General features: G+C 38.3%; 1 protein-coding gene and 1 pseudogene across 5 annotated transcripts in view; both read left to right on the top strand.

Annotated features, from left to right (window-relative positions):
- The window catches only part of LDLRAD4 (low density lipoprotein receptor class A domain containing 4), a 418,735-nt gene that overhangs the window by 91,726 nt on the left and 299,259 nt on the right, over nucleotides 1-27,750 (top strand). The window contains exon 1 of one of the 5 annotated variants that reach the window (XM_044243675.1): nucleotides 6,019-6,052. The exons of the other annotated variants lie outside the window; for them this stretch is intronic. The gene's annotated coding sequence lies outside the window, so the exon portion shown is untranslated. Of the gene's footprint in view, nucleotides 1-6,018; nucleotides 6,053-27,750 lie in introns of those variants that run through there. 5 annotated transcript variants of the gene reach the window in all.
- Nucleotides 8,572-9,335, top strand: LOC122903143 (annotated as a pseudogene).

A 27,750-nucleotide genomic window follows, 5' to 3' on the forward strand; every position in this document is an offset into this window, starting at 1 on the left:
AATTCTATCACTGAACTTAAAACTACTGATAGATGATAATGAGATCACTTAAAGATTCATTATGAGAAATATAGAGCTGGATAAATGGCCAAGAAGATAGTTTTTTGATCTGCAGATTGGCATTATCCACTTCTTTCAAATTGTAGTGAAGACAGGAGATGCTGTTAGGCCTGCTTGGGCTTGCAGTCAGGGGAAAGATAAGAGAGGGACTGTGTTTGCTCTAATAACCAAAAGAAAATCTAACCCTCTCCATAGCCAGGGGGCACTTCAGGGGTTTTTGTTTGTTTGTTTTTTGTTTTTTGCTATTAGTACGTTTAATTTGCTTATAGAGTTTGCCTTTTATTTGTTCATTCATTAATTCAACATTAATCCAACTAACTTTTTGTGTTACATACAGTGTGGGGATGGATGTCATGGTAGAAAAAAAAATATATATAGGTGGAAGACATAGTACTTGCTCTCAGAGATTTAACAATCTGATCTGATCAGAGAGGCCATTAGCACTGGAGTGGTATGACCAGCAAATTCCCCCTGAGGTGGGGATGGAGGAGGAAGCCTTAGTTGGCTCTGTGTTTTCTTATCCCCTGGACTCCTTTTGTGTTTTGGCATGTTTGGGTTTATATTATTTACAGTAGACTGTCTGAGAAATATAATTTTTTAGTTTTGAAATTAGCATATTTACCTTTGCTTATTTTAAAATTTTACTTGGGAAACTTTGCAGAGTTAAACTGCCCTTAAGAAGATGATTTGGTGTTTTGGAAAGATGCAGGTTTTGATAGAAGAAGTAAAAGTTCAAATTCCTGTTCCACACTTAGCATTAATTACTATGGCCTTAGACAAACTATTTAACTCACTGAGCCTCTGTTCCCTGCTCCACAAAATGAGGAGAACACTACCTACCTGGAGGGCTGTTATAAAGATCAGGACAAATTAAAAGCCTTGACTATTACTGGGGAAGGCAGAGGATCCATGTGACCTTTCTTATTTTATATTTCAAATCCATTCATTCATTCATTCATTCATTCATCTGTCCATTTTACTGTTGAGTCAGAGTGTATTGGGTGCTTCCTATATGCCAGGATTTGTGGTAGGTGCGGCACAAATATGATTAAGATTCCATCCCATCCTTAAGTAGCTACTCAGGGGGGCTGACTTTCAGTCTCCTCAGGATGGGGCAGCAGATCCCACTCAGGGCCTTCTGATACTCTCTGCTTATAGATCCATCCTTATGTGAGAGAGTAGTTGTGTGTCCTGGAAGAAGCCCTGAGAGGGTGGTCCTGGTGGTGGTGGTGGCAGCAAAAAGCTCTCATGTCCGTTAGTTCTCTTTGATGTCACCAGCTCTCTTCCATTGACTCTCAGGGACCATTATTCTTCAGGCCATTGTAGCACCACTTGCATTGGCCAGCAAAGCGGACTTTTACCCCAGTTTTATCCTCAAGAGTACAAACCGCACCGAATGATGTTTTTCAGTTGGTCATTACAGTGTGCTCAAGTGAGATTTTTTGGGGAAAAAAATTTTTTTTTTTAAATTTATTTGTTTATTTGACAGAGAAAGAGATCACAAGTAGGCAAAGAGGCAGGCAGAGAGAGAGGAGGAAGCAGGCTCCCTGCTGAGCAGAGAGCCCAACTTGGGGCTTGATCCCAGGACCTTGGGATCATGACCCGAACTGAAGGCAGAGGCTTAACCCATTGAGCCACCCAGGTGCCCCTCAAGTGAGATTTTGAAATAACCTTTAGGGGGCTCTTAAGAGGTGAATACATTAGGGACTGTGACAATGGGCAGTACCATCTGGTTTCCTTGTTTTTCTGTTTAGGAAAGATGATAGATTAGCTTGGAGGTAGAGGAAATGCTCCCAGGCCTAACTGGAAGGAGTCCTACATATTCAGGTTGCCTTGGAAAAATCTCCTGAGTCATCCAGATGTCCTTGGCTAACCTGTAAAATAAAAATTCAGAGGAAGCTATATACTATAGGAACTATGGGAAAGCACCATTAAAAAAATAAATTCAAAGTTAAATTACTGCATAATTTTCCTCTTAAAGTTATATGAATGAGATGTCCTAAATAATTATAATTATAAAACCAGTGGGGGAAAATCTTTCTAAGCCTCAGGTGTATTAAATGTCTTGTGTTTTTAAATTTATGCCTAGAGCTTGAGAGAGATGGTAATAAAATAATATAAAAGAAACGCAAGATTCTATTTCTGTGTGATATTCCTTTTTTTTTTCCTTTACCTTTGATTGTTTTACTGATTGTTAACTACAGGAAGGGGTTGGTCTGCTTTGTGTTCATCTGTGGGGCTTGATCTACAAATGTAAGCATTTTTCGTGAAGAAGTGCTAAAGAGGGCTTCCATCTTCATAGAATTGGGGGGGTTACTAGAGAGGATCTGTTATTTTGTTCATCTTTTGCTGTCTCTATTCTTTGGAAGAAAGGACAAGCTTGCAAAACTTGTTGCTTCCTCATTTTCACAGAGGCCTGTGAGAACCAGCATGTTTGGCCAACCTGTTTGGGTTCAGATGCTTGCTTGGCCTCACATTGGAGGCTGGGATCAGTTGCACCCTAGCTCTCTGCCACAGCCGGCTAGCTGGCAGCCCCATGCTTCAGCGGTGTGGTCATAAGGGAGAGTACCATTCACATGTGCTCTTGACCGTTCTCTTCTTTTGGCAAATGAGCAATTTTGGGTTGTTTTTATCTCTGTGGTGAACCTGATTTCCCTGTGATAAACAGTTGTTTAAAGGACTGTCTTCCCCCGAAGTCTTCCCCACAGTGGGAACGGGAAGTTCGTCTTCTTGGCATTTGTGTGCATTTCATTTGAACAAGAACATTTTGCACCTGTTGATGTACTGCTTTTTAATTGTTCACAGCTGTGTTCTCTCTCTCTCTCTTTTTATTTACTTTTTTTTTTGGTCTTCGAAATTGTAAGGACTTTGAGGACAGTGATGGTTCTGCCTCTTTTTGCCTTTGCTCCCTTTATTTCATGCTAGTCTGCATGGCCATGTTCTTAAAACAACCCCGTACAGGGGTGGGCTGATTCTCTCCTTCGTTGAGTGATATTTTAGTGCTAGAGGTGAGGAAAATCATTTCTTTTTGCAGGTTGGGTTTGTTGTTGTTGTTCTTTGTTTTTTTGTTTTTTATGTTTTGGAAGACAGAAATGGAGGGAAGCAAGAGAAATCATTATTATTTTATTGTGAACTAGGTGGATCCAAAAAATATCTTTCCACTGCTCTCAGCCCATTCTTTAGTAATATCTCATGGGTAAATTTAACACAAAGTTAGTGTTGAAAGGTCTGTTTTCAAATTGTTAGTATCAGGTGAAGAAGCAACATCTTCAAGTCATCCCAGTAATGAATTTGGGAATCAGTGGGGCTCAAGGGGAAATATCTTGGTAGAATTTATGGGGTTTTTACTTATTTCCTAACAGACTGGGATTTTTCAGTCAAAAGTAGATTAGAAAGGACACTTTAAAAGAAACTAATTTAAAAATTTTTTAAATTCCAGTATAATTAACATACAATGTTATATTAGTTTTAGGTGTACAATGTAGTGATTCAACAGTTCTATATATTACTCAGTACTTATCAAGAGAAGTGTACTCTTAATCCCTTTCACCTATTTCATCCATTTCTTCACACACCCTCTCTCTAGTAATCACTAGTTTGCTCTCTGTATTTAAGAGCCTGGGTTTTTGTTTGTTTGTTTATAAAAGAGACTATTTTTGACCTAAGAATATTTTATGGGTTAGAGGCAGCAAAGGAATATGAGCAAAGGGCTCTGGAAAAATGGTAGTTGTTTTTATATTGTTAAACCATGTCAGATAGTTTATTTAGAAAGTGTTCTTTTAATTTTAACACTTCTTGTGATACGGCTGTTACTCTTGTAGTAATATATGTCTAAAAGGAATAAAAATGACTTAGCTTTATTTTGAAATATTAACATTAGAAACTGCACATTTGTTGAAAAAGTGTTATCAACAAGAATTAAGCAGTAGTCCCCACTGGCCCAGTGCATTTGGAAACTGCTCTAGTGGTAGTTAAGCATGGCCTGTGAGTGCTATGTGTTTTGGAGATGACAACTGGTAAACCAGTTTTTCAACTTCTCTCGGAAGGTTGACATATGTATCTAATCAGTAAACACTTGGAGTGCCTTGGTGGCTCAGTCAGTTAAGCGTCAGACTCTTGATTTCTGGTCAGGTCATGATCTCAGGGCTGTGATCTCAGGGTCATGGGATTGAACTGCTGTAGGACTTAGTGCTCAGTAGGGAGTCTGCTTGAGAATCTCTCTCTTCCTCATCCTCTGCCCCTCCTCCTTGTATACATGCATGTGCTCTCTTTCTCAAATAAATAAATATCTCTTAAAAAAAAAAAGTAGACCCTTTTCTAGGTGGTGTGCATAGGCTGACTCTGTGTAAATCAGGAGAGCTGCTTCCCCTCCCAGGTGTGCTCAGAAGGTCTCAGGTCATTGCTTAGAGGAAGAAAGTTCTACCTCTTTTTCTCTGGGTAGTTCATAGGCCATAAGGGTTCTTAATGAGGCATCAAGCCTTCAGAACACCAGATTGCAGGCTCCCCAGGTCGCATGTAACTCCCCTCTCCATGATGTGTAATGCTGGAAATAGCACTCAGGAATAATGGACTATTGGGTTGTGTGCCCTGAGGTCCATGGGGGAAGAAGATGCCTTGCTTGAAGGGTTGTAAACCAGGCAAGTCCAACCCCAACATTTCATACATGTGAACCAGGTTGCATCCATCCATGAAGTTCTCCTTAGAAAGCCCTAGGTAACACATAGAAAACTGACCACTTGAGTAACCCTGCCTTTTCGTTCCTGTTCTTTAATTCCTACTCTTATGTCTTAAATTTGCCAATGAAGAGTGAACCCATGAAATCCTAAGCTACCCCACTCTCAGACCCTAATAAAGGCAGACCCCTAGTTCTCTGGTCTCTCCCTTTCTTTCTACCTCTGACTTTGCTGTGTGGCTCTCAGGCCTGCCATGTACCCTCCAAGACCTCTGGGTAATAAATCTTGCTCTTCAGAGTTCCTGGATGTTTTTTTGCTTAGGTGCATTTTGCAGTCGTAATCAGAAACATAAGGCCCTGTCAACCTGCCACAAGTAATATGGTCCAGGTGAGTGCCTCAGGCATTCCTAGCCATCAGCATCTCTTTTAGCGTTCCTGCACTCAATTCCAAACTGTGTATGTGTGTGTCTGTGTGTATGTCTCTGTGTGTGTGTGCATGTAGTCCCCATCATCAGGGTGTCCAAGAATTCAACTCAATTTTGACACTATGCAGAGATAGTATCAGATTCCACAGGCTAAGTGTTCAGTCCTACAAGACTGCCACCCCACCCCCCTTCACATGTCAGTTGCAAGGCCCAGGCTGTTTATTACCTGTGCTCTGACCAGCAGGCAGAAGGAAAGATGGGAGGATCCAAGGACCTCCTTCTTAGGTTCAAATAATTTGCTAAAGTGACTTAGAGAAAGAACTCAGAGAAACACCTATGTTTACCAGTTTATTAAAGGATATAATAAAGGATGTAATCAGTAGCCAGAAAAAGAGACACATAAGGGCAAGGTCACAAACAAAAGGAGTCTCTGTCCTCATGGACTATGAGCCTGGCTCAGTGGCATGTGGAAGCATTCTGATTCCCCATCCATGGAAGCACTCTGAAGAAAGGACTAAAAAGGCTGTCCTCTTGGGTTTTTATGGAAGTTTCATTACATAGCCATGATTAATAAGTCATTGACCACTGGCTGATTCAACCTTCAGCCCCTCTCCCTCCCTAGAGTTCATGGGGCAGGGCACTAAATGTTCCAACCGTCTAATCACTTGGTTCTTCTGGCAACCAGCTCCTGCCCTTGGGTGAGTTTCAGAAGTCACCTTTATTAATAATAAGACACCCTTTCATCTTCATGTCTTTTCTCCCTGAAAGTGAAGGCCTGCTTACCAACAGTTCACAGATGAGACTTGAAAAGGAGAGGAGGGTCTCCAAACTTGGAAGATAAACATTGGATGGTGCTTGACTTGGATTGAGAGTACGGGCAGAATTGTCCAGACAGGTAGGTGGACTTGAGTCTTATGTTTAGGTCTGATTATGTGGCTTAGTGACTGGAATATGGAGGAGGTAGGCCCAGAAGGAAGACTCATAAGACAAAATGGATTGGACCAGATATAAGGAAGTTGGATATATGTAGAGGTGAACCCAGCAGTGAGAGCTGGCAAATCCAGGTTTGTCAAACCCCAGGAAATATTCAGAGTTGCAATCGGAGCAGGGCAGTATATGTAGTAAGCCTGGGTAGAATTCTGATGAGTAGTTGAAATAATTGGATCCTACTTATCTGGGCTTTTAAATCAGAAACTATTTAGCTATGTAACTTTGAGAGCTTTTAGAGTAACTTCCAAAAGAAGAGAGATTTCTGGATATGAAAGAGCTCCAAAGATGAACGCCACTAGTTCATTTCTGCTTTTAGTGAAAGTGGAGTAGCTTATAGGTCAACTTTGCCATAAAGCCATCTTGAAAAGCTGGAAAAGTACAAAAAAGGTGGCCAGGACTTGAGGAACCAGGGTACTGAAGAGAAGGGAAGCATACCAATCAAGCCAACATTCTGTGATGGTTTTCTCCTTGACATATTTGGTCCTTCATAAGGGCTCTGGGAATTGAAAGGCAAACAAGTCAAACCGAAAGTGCTTTCCAAGAAGCTGGGATCATTAATGGAGCTGTTGGCAATCCTATGTGGAGATAAAACTTGGAGTTGGAACCATGAAGAGTGTTGGGATCTTGGGCAGAGGGGAAGAATGTTAAGATGAGCCCAATTATCTGCACTGCTGTTTTCTTCAAGGCATTTGCACATGTGTTAACTGCTCAGAGGTTAAGAAGTGAAGAGAAAGCTATTCTTTTTTTTTTTTTTTTTAGTTTTTATTAACATATAATGTATTTGTTAATTTGTTATTTGTCCCAGGGGTACAGGTCTGTGAATTGTCAGGCTTACACACTTCACAGCACTCACTATTTCACATATAATCCCCAATGTCCATAACTCAACCATCCTCTCCATACCCCCACTCCCCCAGCAACCCTCAATTTGTTTTGTGAGATTGAGTCTCTTATGGTTTGTCTCCCTCCCGATCCCATCTTGTTTCATTTTTTTCCCTCCCTACCCCTCAAACCCCTCACTCTGCCTCTCAAATTTCTCATATCTGGGAGATCATATGATAATTTTCTTTCTCTGATTGACTTATTTTGCTCAGCATAATATCCTCTAGTGCCATCCATGTCATTGCAAATGGCAAGATTTCATTTCTTTTGATGGCTGCATGGTATTCCATTATATGTATATATGTGTATATATATACACACATATATAAAATACAATACATTATACACACACACACACACACACATATCTTTTTTATCCGTTAACCTGTTGATGGACATCTAGGCTCTTTTGTAGTTTGGCTGTTGTGGACATTGCTGCTATAAACATTTGGGTGCATGTGCCCCTTTGGATCACTACATTTGTTTCTTTAGAGTAAATACCCAGTAGTGCTATTGCTGGGTCATAGGGTAGCTCTATTTTCAACTTTTTGAGGAAGCTCCATGCAAAATGGAGGACACTTCCAAACAAAATTTGGAATTTAGGGCTTGTCAAGGAAAAGAAGACCTGGTAAGCACTCTAGACATCCTGCTAGGGTCTGGCCTCCCCCAGGAGTAAGAGTAAACTTGAAATAAACTTGAAATAAACTTGAAATACGGCATCCTTCACAAAAGACTGAAATGTTGCTTTGAACCAGTTTAACTCAGAGTGGATTGTAGTGGCCGTCCCAATTCTAATAACCTGCCAGAAAGCAAAAATAAATCATCTCTGAAGAATAACATCAGCCAGACTCACAGATTGTCTCTTTAGTTTTTGATACACAATGTCTGGCATTCAATGAAAAATCAACAGGGATGCTAGGAAATAGGGCTAAATGATTAAAAGAAAAAAAAAGTAAAAATTAATGCTGAAAACAGCAACAGGTGATCCAGCTATTAAAATAATTAGGTATGGATTTTGAAAGAGCTGTCATTAATATGTTCAAGAAAGTAGTTGAGAATTTCACAGATGAAATGGAATGTATAAAAAAGGGACTCAGATGGAATTGCTGGAAAATAAAGATACAGTAAATAAAGTGAATTAAATAGATAAATTTGATAGCAGATTGGACATAGGAAATTAGCAAACTCTGCAGTATAGGCCAATAGAAAATATTCAGACTGAAACATAGAGAGAAAGAAGAGTAGGAAAATAGAAGGGCATAGCAACCATATGAGACACAGTGAAGTGACCCAGGATGTATATAAATAAGGAGAAATGATGAGAGAAGAGACAGATTGGGGCAGAAGCAATGTTTGAAATGATACTGTTTGAGAATTAATCTCAAACTGTATAAAGATATTAAGTCAGAGATTCAAGAAGCTCTACAAACTCCAAACATGATAAATACAAAGAAGATCACACCTAACATCATAATAAAACCAGAACACAAAGAGAAAGTGTTGAAAAGCAGCCAGAGGGTTTTCTAACCAGGGCCCAGCAGAATGGCTCCTGCAAAGAAGGGTGGTCAGAAGAGGGCCATTCTGCCATCAACAATATAGTGACCAGTGAATACACTATCGGCATTTACAAGTGTATCCAAGGAGTGGGTTTCAGGAAGTGTGCCCTTTGGGCATTCAGAGAGATCTGGAAATTTGCCATGAAGGATATGGGAATTCCACATGGGTACATCGACATCAGGTTCAACGAAGATGTCTGGGCCGAAGGAATAAGGAATGTTCCATATTGTATCTGTGTGCAGTTGACCAGAAAACATAACAAAGGATGAAGATTCACCAAACAAACTCTATACATTGGTTACCTATATACCTATCACCACTTTCAAAAATCTACAGACAGTTAATGTGGATGAGAGCTAACTGCTGATTATCAAAGGTATAAAACTGCAGTAGGGGGAAAACATACATTATCTTAAAAGGGCTACTGTAAGACCAGGAGTAGGCTTTTCCACAAAAATAATTGAAATGAGAAGACAATGAAATGATCTTTAAAGCGATGAAGAAAGTAACTGTCAATGTAATTCACTTCCCAGTGAAAGTATCTTTCAAAATGAAGGCAACTAAAGGACATTTTCAAACAAAAGCAGAGAGAATTTGTCACCAGAAGACCCATAGTGAAAGAAATATTAAAGAGAATTCTTTTATACAGAAGGAAAAATGAGTCCAAGTGGAAGCATGGAAATATAGTAAGAAATATAGGAAGAGCAGCAAAAACAATAACTATGTAGACAATTCTACATGAATATTGACTGTAGAGCATCAACAACAAAATAATATCTTGTATATACATTAATTTAAAAAATACTTCATATGGTTTCACTTATTTGTGGAGCATAACAAATAGCATGGAGGACAAGGGGCGTTAGAGAGGAGTAGGGAATTTGGGTAAATTGGAAGGGGAGGTGAACCATGAGAGACTATGGACTCTGGAAAACAATCTGAGGGGTTTGAAGTGGAGGGGGGGTGGGAGGTTGGGGTACCAGGTGGTGGGTATTATAGAGGGCACGGCTTGCATGGAGCACTGGGTGTGGTGAAAAAATAATGAATAATGTTTTTCTGAAAAGAAATAAATTGAAAAAAAAAAACTTCATTGGCGCATCTGGGTGGCTTAGTTGGTTAAGCGTCTGTGTTCTGCTTGGGTCATGGTCCTAGTGTCTTGGTATTGAGCACCACATCGGGCTCCCTGCTCAGTGCAGAGCCTGCTTCTCTCTCTCCCTCTGCTGCTCTGCCCACTTGTGCTCTCTCTCTCTCTCTCTGTCAGATAAATAAAATCTTAAAAAAAAAAAATCCTTCATTGGTAAAAAATGCTAACCAACATGTGAGCTTTCAGCAAGTCAAATCTTATTGCTGGTAGAAGGTCTTACCTCGATATTGATGGCTGCTTACTGATCAGGGTGGTGGTTGCTGAAGGTCGGGGTGGCTGTGGCAATTTCTTAAAATAAGATTGCAATGAAGATTGACTCACCAGTTGACTGTTCTTTTCACAAATGATTTCTCTGTAGCATGTAATCCTGTTTCAAAGATTTTTACCCACAGTAGAACTTCTTTAAAAATTAGAGGCAGTCCTTCTAAACCTTGCCACTGCTTTATCAGTTAAGATTTTAAGTCCTTTTTGTCATTTCAATAGTCTTTACAGTATCTTTACCAGGAGGAGCTTTCACCTCAAAAAACCAGTTTCTTTGCTCATCCATAAGAAGCATCTGTTCAAGTTTTGTGAGATTGCAGCAGTTCAGTCACATCTTCAAGCTACACTTCTAATTCTAGTTCGCTTGTCGTTTCTGTCATGGCTATAGTCTTGAACCCCCAAGGTCATCTGTGAGGGTTGGAATCAGCTTCTTCCAAACTCGGGTATTTGTTGATATTTTGACCTCTTTCAATGAATCCTGAATGTTCTTCATGGCATCTACAATGGTGAATTCTTTCCAGAAGGTTTCGATTTACTTTGTTTGGATCCACCAGAGTAATCACTATTTATGACAGCGTTATGAAATATATTTCTTCAATAATAAGACTTGAGAGTTGAAATTACACCTTGAACCTTGGGCTGCACAAGGGATGTTGCATTAGTAGGCATGAAAACAATGCTAATCTCATTGTGTATCTCCATCAGAGCTCTTGGATGACCAGGTGCATTGTCAGTGAGCAGTAATATTTTGAGAGGAATCTTCTTTTTCCGAACCTACTTCTCATTAAAGGGCTTAAAATATTCAGTCACTCATGTTATAAATAGATGTGCTGTCATTCTGCCTTTGTTGTTTCATTTATAGAGCACAGGCAGAGTAGATTTGGTGTCATTCTTAAGGGCCCTAGGATTTTCAGAATGACAAATGAGCATTATCTTTAACTGAAAATCACTGGCTGTGTCAGTCCTAGCTGACAGGAGAGTCAGCCTGAACTTTGAAACTTTGAAGTTAGGCATTGACTTCTCCTCTCTTGCTATGAAAGTCCAAGATAGCATCTTCTTCTAATAAGGCTGTTCTGTATACATTGAAAATCTGTTGTTTTATGTAGCCTCCTTCATGAACTATCTTGACTTGATCTGCATAAGTGGCTCTATTTCTACATCAGCACTTGGGCTGCACTTTGCCCCTTTATGTTATGGAGACAGCTTCTTTCCCTAATCCCCAGGAACAAACCTCTGTTTGTTCCAAACTTTTCTTCTGCAGTGAGAGATGTACAACTTTTCCTTTCTCTTGAATACATAGAGGTCTTTATAGGGTTAGTGATTGGCCTAGAATCAATATTGTTGTGTCCCAGGAAATAGGGATCATAGATCATTGTAACAAATGTAATAATGATGAAAAATCTTAAAATATTTTGAGATTTACCAGCATGTGACAGAAATGAAGTGAGCAAATGCTGTCAGAAAAATGGCAACAGTGGACTTGCTTGATGTAGGGTTGCCACAAACTTTCAATTTGAAAAAAATCACAAAGCAGAGTAAAATGAGGTGTATCTCTTAATTAAGAGTGTATGTTGTAATCTCTAAGTAATCACTAAAATAATAATAGTGTATAACTAATGGGGTAATAGAAGGGAAATTGAATGATGAAAAGTAATTGAGGAATCAGAAAGTAAGAAAGGAGAGAGAGCAAACAGGTGGGACAAACAGAAGAATAGCAACATGGCAAGTTTCTACTTAAATATATTATTACATGAAATGCAACTGCACTAGATACTTCATTTACCTGGCAATGATTATTGATCTGAATATTTAAAAAAATTGCTGCTTACAGTATACATACCTTAAATAAGGGGGTACAGAAAGGTTGAAAGTAAAAGGATGGGAAAAGAAGGAATGTGCTAGCAAACCAACCAAGAGAAAGTTGGTATAGCTATATACAGTATTAGGTGAAGGGAACTTAGGCAAGGAGCATCGCTAAAGACAGACATTTCATAATAAGAAAGAGTCAGTTTCTAAGGAAGATAATTTATTATAAAGGCAGGATCTGTAACATAAAGAGACAGTCCTTATATTACCCTCAAGTGTACCCAAAGATCTTGGGGATCAACCCACAGCCATAGTGCACACATCCCCAAGAGCAACTTGGGTGGAAGATCCTTGCCTGCTCAGCTACTGAGATTTTTTTTTTTAAAAAACCCATTTGTTTGGTGGGGCAGTGGGGGAGGAGAGAGGGAGTGGGAGAGGAGCAGAGAGAGAGAGAGAGAGAGAGAGAGAGAGAGAGAATCAGACTCCCCGCTGAGCATGGAGCCTGATGTAGGGCTCAATCCCATGACCCCAAGACTAAGACCTGAGCCAAAATCAAGAGTCTGGTGCTCAACATACTGAGCTACCCAGGTGCTCTGTCAAGACTCCTTTTTAAAAAGAGAGTGTTTCTTGTTTGTCTGAATTCATTTTGGTGGATTTACAAATCATATTTCTTCACCAGGAGGGATCCATCATTTTAAAAACATTAACATTTGAATGGCACCTGGGTGGTTCATTTGGTTGGACTTTTGGTTCAGCTCAGGTCATGATCTCATGGGTCTTGGGATCGAGCCCCTCGTCTGGCATCACACTCAATGGGGAGTCTGCCTCAAGATTCTCTCCCTCTGCCCCTCTCCCACTCAGGTGTTCTTTCTCTTTCTCAATCTAGCATAAATAAATCTTTATAAAAATAAAAAATTAATGGACGCCTGGGTGGCTCAGTGGGTTAAGCCACTGCCTTCGGCTCAGGTCATGATCCCACTGTCTTGGGATTGAGCCCCATATCGGGTCTTGGGATCGAGCCCCGTATCGGGCTCTCTGCTTAGCAGGGAGCCTGCTTCCCTTCCTCTCTCTCTCTGCCTGCCTCTCAGCCTACTTGTGATCTCTCTCTGCCAAATAAATAAATAAAATCTTAAAAAAAAAAGAAAGAAAGAAAGAAAGCAAATAAATAAATAAATAAATAATATTTGAAATTGGTTATCTTCCATCTTTTTTGTCAATTCACAGCAATTAGGGATTGGTTGGGTAAGTGTTGGTACACCTGTGTTTTTTATGTGGTATCACTACAGGACCTTGTAAAATTGTTGAATTGTAGTCTTTGAACATAGAACCTATTAAAGAAAGCAAGTTAAAAAACAGTATGTACACTATGCTTCCACTTTACTTAAAAATGTGTATGTTTATATTGATACAGAAAAAAGTCTGGGAGAATGCAACAAAATAGAAATAATGTTTCTGTCTGAATGAAAAGTTTTATGGGTGATTTTATTTTGTTTATCTTTCCTTTGTATTTTCTCCAGTGAACACTATTCATATGGTTAAAATAAAAGTTATTCGGGGGAAAAAAACTCAGCGTCGCATGATACCAGCAATTTCTACAAAGAGAATCTGTGCTTTCTTTTAGTCTTTATTAACATACACAGTTGAATTTAACATTGTGTTAAGTACTTTTCTCTTAGTGTCATTTGGAATAGACTTTCTGAGTTCCACATCCTGCATATCTGTTGTTTTGAATGATTCGGCCCATTTGTACAACAGACTTAGCCTTTTAGCTTGTCCGTTACTAAGGTGATTATTCCTTTGGTGCGTCAGCGTTAGGAGTGTTCTCTGACATAGGAGCTGGTCTCCTCAGAGATGAGGCCATGCCCTCACCTGTAGCCCCCACTTCACAGCACTGCAAGCTGCTTCCCCTCCTGACCGTGGTCATCTCTGTTCTCTTGGCAGCATGGAGTTTAAATTAATGGCTGATCTCAAGTGTGTCCTCAGAAATTAGAATAAATGCCCATTTGTAGGCTAACATTTCTTATTTTTTTTAAATTCATCTGAATTTAAAATGGCACTGTATGATAGTGGGAGCTTTACTGCTACAGTTGGTCTGTAGCTGTGGCAAAAACAGAAGAGGGCACTCAAGTGACTGAAATTTTGGTAGCCGTGAATGAAGTGACATCTAGATGTGTGCATTTTAGGGCATTGATTTCCTTCTGGCTCTAAAACTGGTAAGATTTAATGCTTAGGTCAGGAGGCATTACTCCGGATCACTATGTTGAGTTAGTATCATTATTTTAAATAATAATTTTGTAAGTAAAAGAATTCTTGACCTATACTTCCAAAGGTAAGAAAGGGTGAAAACCAAAACCAAGCCAAATGGGCTGATTCACATGCCATTAAAACCTTTTTGTTTCAACTCGGAGACAGTGGAACCCGCATGGCTATAAAACCCTAGTTACTTCTGATGGTGTCCTGAGGTCCCCAGTCTCTGATAAGACAATGAACTTTATTGCCTATCACATTAGAAATTCTTTTGTGGCTTTCCTTTTCAAGTCTCTTAGCTGCATTTCTGTCTGCCCATCCTGTTTCTAAGTTTGTATAAATCTAATTAGGCTGACTGTGCTACAAAGGTTTGTGTTAACAAAATTCAGTTGTTGGGGCACCTGGGTGGCTCAGTGGGTTTGGCTTCTGCCTTCCACTCAGGTCATGATCTCAGGGTCCTGGGATCAAGCCCTGTATCGGGCTCTCTGCTCAGCGGGGAGCCTGCTTCCCCCTCTCTCTCTGCCTGCCTCTCTGCCTACTTGTGATCTCTCTCTGTCAAATAAATAAAATCTTTAAAAAACCACAATCCAATTGCCTCTACTTTATTTTTACTTTTATGCTATATCTAACCTAGAGGGAGCCTTTTAAACAAAAAACATTTAAAATGCATACTCTGGCTTAGGGAAGAGACCGTTTTTTTTTTTTGTTTGTTTGTTTGTTTTTTATTTTATTTTATCTTTTAAAATACCTCATGGGAATCAGTTGCTTTCATCCCAGGATTGCAGCAGGACCAGTACTCCTGAGTCTCTTGGTACAGTTAGTTTCCTTTGGTTGAACAAATTTCCTCTGACAAGGGGTTACCATGACAGTGCTTGATCTCTTCTAGCATCAGAGAATTCACCACCTTAATAGGGAACATAATCCTATTTCTGGACACTTCTAAGTTTGGAAATCTTTTCTTTATATGGAGGTGAAAAATCCGTTTTTGTAATTCTCATCTGATTGACTAGGCGAAGGCTTAAGGAATACTGCTGCCAGTTGGTAACATGGCAGGGAGCGGTAAGCCAGGGGGAGACCAGTGTAATTTGGAGTTTGAAGATGTTTCTTTTTTTTAGGTTTTATTTATTTATTGGACAGACAGAGATCACAAGTAGACAGAGAGGCAGGCAGATAGAGAGAGAGGAGGAAGCAGGCTCCCTGCTGAGCAGAGAGCCCGATGCGGGGGCTCCATCCCAGGACCCTGGGATCATGACCTGAGCCAAAGGCAGAGGCTTTAACCCACTGAACCACCCAGGAGCCCCTGAAGATGTTTCTTGACTTCAGTATTTCCTTTGACATATTATAAATGCCCACAGCATCAGGTGGACCATATCCAAGTGTGTAGCCCAGCATTGAATAGCCCCAACAGGAAGGGTTTTGGGTTCGGTCCTGTATGAAATCCTTTAGGATATGGCCCTTCTCTGTTACTGGAACTGTGAAGCCTTGCCTGTGACTGTGGATGAAATGATTTCTAGTAAAATCAGGGAAAAGTAAATTGGAGGTAGTGAGTAAGCACAGTATTTTAGTGAGCCAAAATGAGATCTGTTGAGTGAGCATAATTTGAGATATTTGATTTCATAACTTCTTTTCAAATCAGTCTTTTGTCCCTTGCTCTCCCTCCATGTTTATAAAATCAGCAAGCAGAAGCTAGTTAATTTTCATCCTGAGCATCCTTCAGGGTTCTGAGAGGTTTAGCTTCCCATTTGTTATCTGGCCTAGCAGACAGGCAGTTCATTGAACAACAGGTTTATTTGCTACCCCTGTACCTCTGAGTCTGCATGTATAGGAACTGCTTCTCACCACAGAAATCTGTTCATTATTTGCTTCTCTCTTTGTCTTCCTTCTGAAAGTTACTACTCTGATCTCAGATGTAGTAGCAGACATTTTCAAAACCTGTTTCTGTGCACAATTTTTGAAAGTTGTAGTTTGTTTGGCTTTTAGTGGCTATTTAATTATTCTCTTTTGAACTCTATTAATCTCCCTCAAATTTTAAGTGGTTGTTTATATAGCTCTGAATTAGTTTCTTTGTGTCTTCTGTTTTCTAGTCCTTTCCATACAGTTTTACAGCTGTCAGATTTGGATAATTATAGTAGTGACTTTTCTTCCAAAAATAATGTATTAAGAATAAACACAAAATCTTAAAATCTATATTTGTGAAGAAAGCAGTGAAAGGCAGTATAGTTATATTTAGAACTTAAAAAAAACTGTGCTTGTTCCCTTTAGTTAACACATAAAATATTAATTCACAGCCTAGAAAACTTAATCCTAGGTAGAAAATCAAGTGATCCAGTCAGCTTCTGTGCTGTATTACCACACACTTCCATAATTTGACAATTACTTTCTGTGAAAAATTGTATTTTCCTTCTTGATTTCTTTTTTTTTTTTTTAAATAACAGGTATTTATTTCAAATCTGCTTTTAAATATGGCTCTCTCCTCTTTTTGTATTCAACATTATACCTTCCCAATTTTGGATAATGGAAATTTGTGTCACATAAAGAGTTTGACTCAAAGTTTTCCTTTTCTTCCCAGACAGTTACGAAACCAGCAGCAGAGGCTCTGGATTTCTACTTTTGTGAAGCTTGGTTAGCGGGGGAAGCAGTTGGGAACAGGAGTAGTAGAAAGAGAGCGGCTTTCTTTCAGACTCCTCAGAAAATAGTTTGTTCTTTAGAAAATGTTCTTTTAAGAAATATATATCTGTGCATTTTTATTTTTTTAACTATATGTTCTTTGTGTGTTTGGTTTCATCAGGGATGTTCCTTTTTTATCATAAGCTCCTAGAAGTGAGAACTTACTTGGACTGTGTAAAATGGCAGGAATAGCAATCAGGAGAGGAATGGATAATTTTAAATGGCAATTTAATTCAGGGAGGCAAGGACTGTAGAGCTTGATCATTTCTGTGTCCTAAGCAGGAAACAGAGTAAATATGTTAGTGCTCTTTTGTTTTCTCCCTCCTTAAGTCATGTATCACAGGGCCAGGGCTAGAGTCAGGTACCAACTTAAGGAGGTACCGAAAATTTATTAACAGTAATAAAGAATACTTTGAAAAATCAAAATTAGGACCAAAGTCCATGGTGAACAAGATATTAAAATTTTAAATAAACACAGAATCAGTATTGCTGGTATCCTTCTGCTTCAGGTGAAAGTATGCCTTAGTATAGAAACACCTTCTTGGGGCACCTGGGTGGCTCGGTCCTTAAGTGTCTGCCTTTAGCTCAGGTCATGATCCCAGGGTCCTGCGATTGAGCCCTGCATTGGGCTCCCTGCTCAACGGGAAACCTATTTCTCCCTCTCCCACTCCCCCTGCTTGTGTTCCTTCTCTCACTCTGTCTCTCTGTCAAATAAATAAACAAGGTCTTAAAAAACAAAACAAAACTGAAACAGCTTCTTTGTTTTACCAGCTTTGTTCAGTTACCCTCATCTCAATTTTTCTTGTTGGTTTTGTTGTGGATGATTTGTATCTATGCATTTTAATGGGTCTGAATTTTAGGCCTTTCCTTATTTTTAGCTTGGAAAAGGAAAAAATAGTGAAGTGCTTTTACCACTTAAGCTTTCTGGGGGTGTTCAAGTAAATTTCATGAAAATATCTTAATATATCACCGCAAGCAGAAAGTTCTGATAATGTATTATACTACTGTAAATTGTAGCATTTATACTTTGATGGATATACTGAGATGAATACTTGATTCTATTTTAGGTGTATGATTGGAATTCTTTCTTGATTGTGTATCAAGAAAAAAGAGACTTTTGTTTCTGATAAGATGTAAATATTGAGCATATGGGGTCAGATTTCTTGGGAATGATGTTAAATAGTATATAGGGCATAAGGGTTTCCAGTGACTACTTTGGAATATTTTATTAACCTCTTGATTTTTTAAAAAGAGTTATTTATTTATTTGAGAGAGAGAGAGAGAGAGAGAGTGTGTGTGTGTGTGTGTGTGTGTGTGTGCGTGTGTGTGTGAGTTTGGGGAGATGCAGAGAAAGAGAATCTTGGAGCTGACTCTTGCTAGCATGAACTCCACCATGGTCTTGATCTCACAACCCATGAGATCATGACCTGAGCAGAAGCCAAGAGTTGGATGCTTAATCAATTCAGCCACCTAGTAACCCTTATTAACCTTATTATTTAATTAATTAAATACTAATTAAAACAAGAAAAGAATTAAGGTCATGCAATGATGTAATCTTCAAAAAGATGTCAGAGTTAGCATACCAAGTCTTGAAAAAGAATTGTATGCTTTTAGCTTCATTAACCACATTGAACATAATGTATTTTTGAGGCAGCAAGGTTCAGAAATGACTTACTCAATATTTATTGAGCACCTACTATATACAAAGAAGAGTGACAGAAATGGGGAAGAGGGAGAAGGAGCAGACTTGTGGGTTTAGATGGTGGCTTCGGTTTTGATCATTTTGATTTGGAGAAGGTGGGACATCCATGTGTATGTGTCTTTCTAGGCCACTGGAAAGGCTGACATGGAACCACAGCCAAAGGTCTGTAACCTTGAGTCCCAATTGTGCAAAGTGAGATTTGAAATCACAGGTGTGGATATCTGTGGGAGATCAATGGGAGAGCAAAGAGGACTGAGAGAAGACTGAGAGGGCAGATCTGGAGAGTGCAGTAAGCCCACGACATGCTCTAGTCAAAACTCCACCCAACCCACCTTAACACAGTGGAAACCCAGACCTGGAATCTATAACCAGCACAGACTCTTCCCCTATCCTGTTGGCCAGTTTGTCCTTCCGTTTGTAGTTCACCTTTGTTAATGGGGTGTTTAGCGTTGTCTTTATTTCTTCATGTCCTGCTCACTTCTTAGCTGCTTGCAGTTTAGCATGGTCCTCTGCATTTCACTGAAATTGCTTTCACGGTGACCTTCATGTTGGCAGATCATGTTGTGTACTTTTAAGGCCTGTTTTACTGGACTTTTTTTTTTAAAGATTTTTTTATTTGTTTATTTGACAGACAGAGATCACAAGTAGACAGAAAGGCAGGCAGAGAGAGAGAGAGAGAGAAGGAAGCAGGCTCCCTGCTGAGCAGAGAGCCCGATGCGGGACTCGATCCCAGGACCCTGAGATCATGACCTGAGCCGAAGGCAGCGGCTTAACCCACTGAGCCACCCAGGCGCCCCTTTACTGGACTTCTTTGTTGCATTCAGCTCTGCCCTCAGTCATCTTGAAACTTCCATGTGGTTTGGAACAAACCTCGATATCCTCATCTTTAAAATGGGGATAGCACTACATTCCTCAAGAGGTTATATGTGAGAATATATTAAAAAGCTTATCATATATTAAAAAGCTTATCATACGTAGCAAATGCTTCAGTAGTAATAATATTGCAAATACTGTATTACCATCATCATGGGCATCATTAGTACTGTCATTAGTAAACTACTTCTTTGATATCTTATTCTGCCTTTATTAGGGATCCTTCTTTCTTCCTTAAAAGTTAGTATCTTGTTGTGGGCCCATTGTTTTTCTGTTTGACTCTCATCTGTGGGCTGAGGACTCCAATGTATATCTTCATCTCCCTGAACTTCTGATTGGTTATTGTGTTGTCTTCTAAATAAATGATGCTGTAAAAATGCTGATAGTAACAATAAAGATGGTGATTGAACCACTTCTATAAACAGTTGTATCAACCCATGAATTCTCACCTCCACCATGTGAGATTATTGTAGGACAAAGTTTAGCTCTTAATTGATAACAAGTACTTGTGTCAATGAGTCCAGTTTTGTTTTTGGCTTTTAAAATCCTATTCTACGTTCCTTCATTTTCTGTGTTATCTTTTCTGTTTTGTGCTTATTTCAAATTCATTTTCATTTCTATGATTTTGTTCTTCCTCTAAAATTTCTTTTGTGATTTCTGCCAGCTCATACTTTATTTCCCTCCTCTTGATTCTTACTGTATCTATCTTGAATTTTTTACATTTGTACCTTATAGTCTTTTTTTTTTTTTAATTTCCTTTGTTTTCATAGAGGTGATTATCTTGTTAAGTTTTGAAAATTTATGGAAACTCTTTGGTTGCAATTTTCATCTAATCTGTGGCAACATTCTAGGAAGTGTTCTTTGGCTCATGGTAAGTTTTATGGTTTTATAGTTTTTTAATAGAATATATTTTTTATTGCTTCTCCTTTTTTTTTTTTTTAAACTATTCATCATTGAGTCTACGGGATTTTCTGAGTCCAAGTTTTTTCAAGAGGTACTGTGGTATGAGAAAGCTTTTAGGGTAGCTTTTCAAACTTCACAGTCCAGAGCCTCCCTCCATCTCTGCTGCATCGTAGATAGGGCTGTTTCCATCCAGCAAATATGGCTCATGCATGAGATTTTTTTTTTTTTTTTTTAAGCTGTGAGATTTTTTGAATAGCCTCATCTCTTTTGATTTTTTTGAACCTGAAGTCCTGGAGAGCTTCTGCTACTGCCTTGTTCATATCATTTCTTGCACTCATTGTTGCAAACATGGGATATAGCTTATCTTCTTCAAGATGTGCTCTTCACCTTCAAGTATGTTTTTGCTTGTGGTCTTTGGGATCTTCTAACACTGAGTCTGTTTAATTCTCTGTTCTTCTTTCCTTTACCTCCCTCTGTTTACTTTCTGCCCAATCTAACCTGCTTGGGGGCAGTTGTTACCCATATTTTGAAGTCTTTAAATTGCACCTGTCTCCTTGTTGCATTGAAAATGATGTTTGGGGGACGCCTGGGTGGCTCAGTTGGTTAGGCAGCTGCCTTCGGCTCAGGTCATGATCCCAGCGTCCTGGGATCGAGTCCCACATCGGGCTCCTTGCTTGGTGGGGAGCCTGCTTCTCCCTCTGCCTCTGCCTGCCTCTCTGTCTGCCTGTGCTCACTCTCTCTCCCTCTCTCTCTGACAAATAAATAAATAAAATATAAAAAAAAAAAAAAAAAGAAAATGATGTTTGGAAATTCCACTTAATTCATTCTCTTTTTGTGTTTGTTTAATATCCAGAGAAGAAGAAAATTCTGCTATTTCCATTATTATGGATAAGAAAAATAGTTTCATGAAAGTTAAGTAACTTGAAAATTTTCACCCAGCAAAAGGTAGAGTGAGGATTCAAAATCAAATTTAAAAGATTATGCTCTGTCACTATACCCTGGTGTTTCTTCAGGATTGGAAAATATAGTCACAGCAGAATGGATATATGGTCAAAGAAACCTTAGTCTCTTTAGATTTTTGTCACAGAGGTAGCTGCTTCTAAGTAACAAGTAATGGTCCTGGAAAATTTTTGAACTTTAATTTACTGGAACATTAAGAACTACATGATCTTTTACAGCTTCACGTTTTCTCCCTCTTTTCTTCCATTTTTTCCATCTTCTGTGGCTCAGACAGGAGACTAGAGATAGACAAGGCTCTGTTTTCATCTGCAGTCTTTCTCGCAACTTCTCTGAACACAATGATGCTTTTTTTATCACCGATCATTCTTCCTTTCTATTCTCCCTCGATTTTTCCTTTGTAGAAGTAAACTCACTAATATACTCTGTGCTCTCCCTTTGTTTTGTTAAGGGGACCTCTAGTCAGATGTTTTATGGGGGTGAGGGATGAGTGGGTAAAATCACGTTTCTTTTTTCATCTTTTCTAGTTTCACAAATTTAGAGTGGTTGAGGTTCTCAAGCAGAGAGATTTAAAAACAGTAACTATTGCTGTTGACTCTAACAGGATCCTCAGCCCTGAACACTGCTGTGCCCTTCTTGAATACAGCGTTGGTGGATTTGTTTATGAATGTTTCTGAGGGTGTAAAGGTTACTCTCACACATATGTTTACTTTGCCAAGATAAGGTTCTGGTGAAAATAGAACTGAACTACCATGTTCTCTGTCTTTACATTTCTGTGAAGAACACAGTTTTCGAAGGTCACTGATGGTTGTTAATCTGTATGTGTGTATATGCTTCTGTGTGTGTGTGTGTGTGTGCGTGTGTGTGTGTGTGTGTGTGTGTGTATGGCTTCATTGCTAACACTTAAGAACATCTTAGGATCAGACTTAATTGTTTGTCCATATGGCTCCTATAAACAATTTCTGGCTTGTGTGCTTTTTTGTTATTAAGTGGGTAGATTTGTGGGAGATTTAGGGTGGAGAGTAGACAGGAAAGATGATGGTGTTTTGAGATGATGTTTTTCATTGACTTTGTTTCCTCTGAAGAGGACAATGGTGAGTCCAAGGGACTTTATTTTTAGCCCACTTTGGGGTTGAGTGAGGGAAAAGACACATTCTTTCTGAAGAATACATAAAATAGTTAAAAATATTGTTTATGCTTAATTTATAGTAATTGTGACAAAGCAGCATAGTTTGGTAGGAAAAACAGAGGCATTTGATAGTTTTGTTTTCCCTATTTCTTTTTTAAAAATATTTATTTATTTATTTGTCCTAGAGAAAGAGCACAAGCAGGGGGAACGGCAGGCAAAGAAGGTAGAGGGAGAAGCAGGCTTTCCACTGAGCAAGGAGCCTGATGCGGGACTCAATCCCAGGACGCTGGGATCATGATGTGAGCTGAAGGCAGACGCTTAACTGATTGAGCCACCCAAGTGTCCTGTTTTCCATATTTCAAGGACTACTTTGCATTGCAGCTTAAGAGTAACATTCACTGATTAAATTAATGGCTCTTCCAAAATTAATGTTACATGGCAAACCTATCATTTTATGTTTTTAAAGACTTTTTTATTTGGGGTGCCTGGGTAGCTCAGATGGTTAAGCATCTGCCTTGGGCTTGGGTCATGGTCTCCAGGTCTTGGGTCAAGCCCCATGTCTGGCTCCAAGATCATGTGGGAGCCTGCTTCTCCCTCTCCCTCTGCCTCTCCCCCTGCCTCCGCTCTCTCGGCCTCTCTCTCAAATATATATATATATATATTTGAGGTAGAGAGGGGCAGAGGGAAAGGGAGAGAATCACAAGTAGACTCACTTCCCTGCTGAGCAGGAAACCTGATGTGGGACTCAATCTTAAAACCCTGAGATCATGACCTGAGCCAAAACCAAGAGTCAAATGCTCAACTGACTAAGCCATCCAGGTACCCCACATTTCTCGTCCTTTTATATATCTATCTGTTTCTTAAACTTGTTATTGTTTTCATATGTAAAGAAAAAGTTAGATTAAAAACATAATAAAACTATATATAGCCAGAATAGGTACAGTACCAAAATACAATGCTGATATTTGTTTTTTTAAAAAATAATAAAACAAAAAGGTTTTATCTCTTATTAAGATGGTAATAAGAGATTATGAAAACATATTGAAAATAGAGATAATAAATAATTTAAATAATTTAAAAAGGAAATAAAAATTCCCCAGTCTCACTTCCTAGAAGTAGCCATTTTCAATGTATCTTTTGTGAACTTTTTAATATTGTGGTTAAATATGTATAACAAAAATTACCATTTCAACTTTAAATAAAAAGGTTTTATTTATTTATTTGAGAGAGAGAGTGAGCGAGAGAGAAAGTGAGCAAGAGAGAGAGAGAGAGAGCAAGCATGAGTTGGGGGAGGAGCAGAGGGAGAGGGAGAAGCAGACTCCTCACTGAGCAGGGAGCCATCCCCGGACTCCAGGATCATGACTGGAGCCGAAGGCAGGACGCTTATTTGACTGAGCCACTCAGGCACCCCTTACCTATTTTTTTTTAAAGTTTTTGTTGTTGTTGTTGTTTTTCTAAGTAAGCTCTGCACCCAGTGTGGGGCTAGAACTCATGACCCCAAGATTACAAGCTCCACCCACTGAGCCAACCACGCACCTGTTTTAACCATTTTTTGATTGTATAGCTCCATGACATTAAGTACTTTTACAGTGTTGTGCAACCAATACCACCAAAACTATTTCTTCTTCCCCAACTGAAACTGTGTTTCCATTCAACACTGAGTCACTGGTTCCCATGCCCCCAGCCTCCTGGCAACTGCCATTCTACTTGGTTCCTATGAATTTCCTTGCTTTTGGTGGAAGCAAAGTATATGTCTTCTTGTGTTTGGCTTATTTTATTTAGCATATTGTCTTCCAGGTTCATCCACGTTGTATCAAATGTCAGAATTTCCTATCTTTTCAAGGCTGAGTAATAGTCAATTGTGTGTATATACCACATTTTATCTGTTCATCTTTTGAAAGACATTTGCATTGTTTCATTTTGGCTACTATGAATAATGCTTTTGGGAACATTGGTATACACATTACCTGTTCAAATTCTGTTTTCAGTGCTTCTGGGTTATATACCCAGAAGTTGAATTTCTTGACCATATTGTAATTCTCTGTTTCATATTTTGAGGGACCTCAGTAGTGTTTTCCACAACAGCTGTACCATTATTCATTCCTACCAACAATGTACAAGGGTTTCTGTTTCTCCATGTCCTTATCAACACTTGTTATTTAGTTTTATTTATTTTTTCTTTTCTCCTGATAATAACCAATCTCTTGGGTGTGAAGTGGTGTCTCATTGTGTTTTGATTTGCATTTTCTTAATGCTTTATGATGTTGAACATCTTTTCATGTGCTTATTGGCCATTTGTGTATCTTTGGAGAAACATCTGTTCAAGTCCTTTGCCTGTATTTTAATCAATTTGCTTGCTTTTGTTTGTTTTTGGGTTGTGGGTATTTATATTTTGGACATCAACCTTATGAGAAACATTATTTGAAATGTTTTTCCAATTCTGTGAATTTTCTCTTCAGTCTTTTGATTTAAGTTTTCTTTGGTGTGCAAGTTTTTAATTTTGATGAGTCCAATTTATCTATTTATTCTTTTGTTGCCTGAATCTTTGGTGTGTTATCTAAGTTGTTACCACATCTAATGTCATGTAAAACTTTTCTTCTATGTTTTCTTCTAAGAGTTTTATATTTTCAGTTCCTTTTGTTTAGATTGATTCATTTTGAGTTATATTTTATTTTTAAATTTTTAATTATTTTATAAAAAATTTTAAGTGTTACCTATTTAAGTAATCTCCACCCCCCCACTGTGAGGCTTGAGCTTACCCCAAGATCAAGAGTTACGTGCTCTTCTGACTTAGCCAGGCAGGCACTTTAAGTTAAATTTTACACATGGTGTTAAGTAAGGGGCCAACTTCATCCTTTGCGTATGGTTATTTCATTTTTCCAGTTGAGTCCTGTACCAATCAAATCGTCTGGGATCTCTGTCCCATTGGACTATATGTCTTTATGCCAGTACTAGTTTTTTTTTAAATTAAATTTATTTATTTTCAGCACAACAGTATTCATTATTTTTGCACCACACCCAGTGCTCCATGCAATCCGTGCCCTCTATAATACCCACCACCTGGTACCCCAACCTCCTACCCCCCCGCCACTTCAGACCCCTCAGATTGTTTTTCAGAGTCCATAGTCTCTCATGATTCACCCCCCCCTTCCAATTTCCCCCAACTCCCTTCTCCTCTCTAACTCCCCATGTCCTCCATGCTATTTGTTATGCTCCACAAATAAGTGAAACCATATGATAATTGACTCTCTCTGCTGCCTTATTTCACTCAGCATAATCTCTTCCAGTACTACAGTTTTAATTATTGTAGCTTTGTGGCAAGTTTTGTAATTAGGAAGTTGAGAACTCCAACTCAGTTCTTCCTTTCTAAGATTCTTTTTGCTCTTCGGGGTCCTTTGATATTTTATATGAATTTTAGAATAGATTTGCTATTTCCACAAAAAACACAATTGAGATTTTTTTCCTAAAGATTTTATTTGACAGAGAGAGCACAAGCAAGGGGAGGGGCAGAAGGAGAGGGAGAAGCAGACTCCCCGCTGAGCAGGGAGCCCAATGTGGGGCTGGATCCCAGGCCTGCAGGATCAAGACCTGAGCTGAACGTAGACGCTTAACCAACTGAGCCACCCAGGTGCCCCACAATTGAGATTTTGATAGGAATTGCATTGAATGTAAAGAGTGACTTTGGATAGTATTGACAATTGTCCTCTAATTTATGAACATGAGATGTCTTTCCATTTATTGGTATCTTCTTTAATTTCAGCAATATTTTTTAGTTTTCAGTGTACAAATCTTTTATTTACTTATTTCTAAGTATTTTATTTATTCTTTCAGTTGCTATTGTAAGTGGAATTGTTTTGTTAATTTCCTTTTTGTATTGTTCATTCTTAGTATATGTAAATAATGTGCATATTGATATGCAATTGAATTTTACGTGATTTTGTGTCCTGCAACTTAACTATATTCACTTATTAGTGTGATTGGTTTTAAATTTTTTGTTTGTGTGAAATCTTCAGGATTTGCTTTGTATAAGAGCATGTCCTTTGTGAACAGATAATTTTACTTTTTTTTTTTTTTTCAGTTTGGATACCCTGTATTTTTTATTCCCCCTGCCAAATTGCTTTGGCTGGGATTTCCAGTACTATACTGAATAGAAGTGAGGCAGTAGGCATCTTTGTCTTGTTTCCGGTATTAGAGGAAAAGCTTTCAGTCTTTCACCATTGAGTATGATATTAGCTGTGAGTTTTTCATAAATGGACCTCTGTAATGTTGCAGTATTTCTTTTTCTTCCTAGTTTGTTGAGTATTTTTATCACGAACAATGTTGACTTTTGTCATTTTTTCTCTTTATCAAGTGAGGTGATCATGTGATTTTCCCCCCTTCATTTTATTAATGTAATGTATTACATTGATATAATTTTTATTGATAATGCAAACAATCCTTGCATTCAAGGAATAAATATTACTTCATCATGCTGTATAATCCTTTTAATATGCGATTGAATTTGGTTTGCTGGTATTTTATTGAGGGTTTTTGCATCAATGTTTATAAGGGATATTGTTTTCTTAGAGTGTTTTTGTATGCTTTGGTATTAGTAAAATTGGTCTCATAGAATTAGTTAGGAAGTGTTCCCTTCCTTATTTTGGAAGAGTGTGTGAGGGATTGGTGTTAATTCTTTAAATGTTTGGTAGAATTCATCAGTAAAGACATCTGGTCCTGGGCTTTTTTTAATGGAGATTTTTGATTACTGACTCCTTACTTTTTATAGGTCTTTTCAGATATCCTGTGTTTTTGTAATTCTGTCTTTATGGGTTATATATTTCTAGGAGTTTGTCCATTTGGTGTCCCATTGGGTGCCATCTAGGTGTCCCAAATGTGGCATATAATCCTCTCTTATAACCCTTTTTATTTCTGACAAACTGGTAGTAATGTTTCTACATTTACTTTTGAATTTGGTATTTTGAATCTTTTCTTCTTTTTCCTGGGTTGTCCAACTAAAAGGTATGATAATTTGATTTTTATCAACAAATCCTTGCTTGGTTTTTTAAATTTTTCTCTAATGTTTTTCCATTCTCATTTTCATTTACTTCTTACCTTTATTATTTTTGTCCTTCTAGCTTTGAGTTTATTTTATTTTTTTGTCCCTTAAGGTATAAGGTTAGGTTGATGAATTTAGATGTTTTAAAATATAAGTAATATAACTTATATTATATTATAAGTAATATAACTATAAATTTCCCTTTTGGCATTGCTTTGCTGCATTTTATGTTTTGGTATGTTATGTTTTATTTTCATTTGTCTCAAGATATTGTCTAGTTTCTTTTATGATATTTTTCTTTGACCCAAATAATAGCATATTATTTAGGTTTCTCAAGTTTGCGAATCTTTGACTTTTCCTTCTGGGATTGATTCAAGTTTGTTTTTTTTTCCCATTGTCATTGAAAAGATATTTTGTATTTCAGTCTTTAAAAACTCACT

This window comes from Neovison vison, chromosome 3 (genome assembly GCF_020171115.1).
Source record: "Neovison vison isolate M4711 chromosome 3, ASM_NN_V1, whole genome shotgun sequence".
Taxonomy (NCBI): domain Eukaryota; kingdom Metazoa; phylum Chordata; class Mammalia; order Carnivora; family Mustelidae; genus Neogale; species Neogale vison.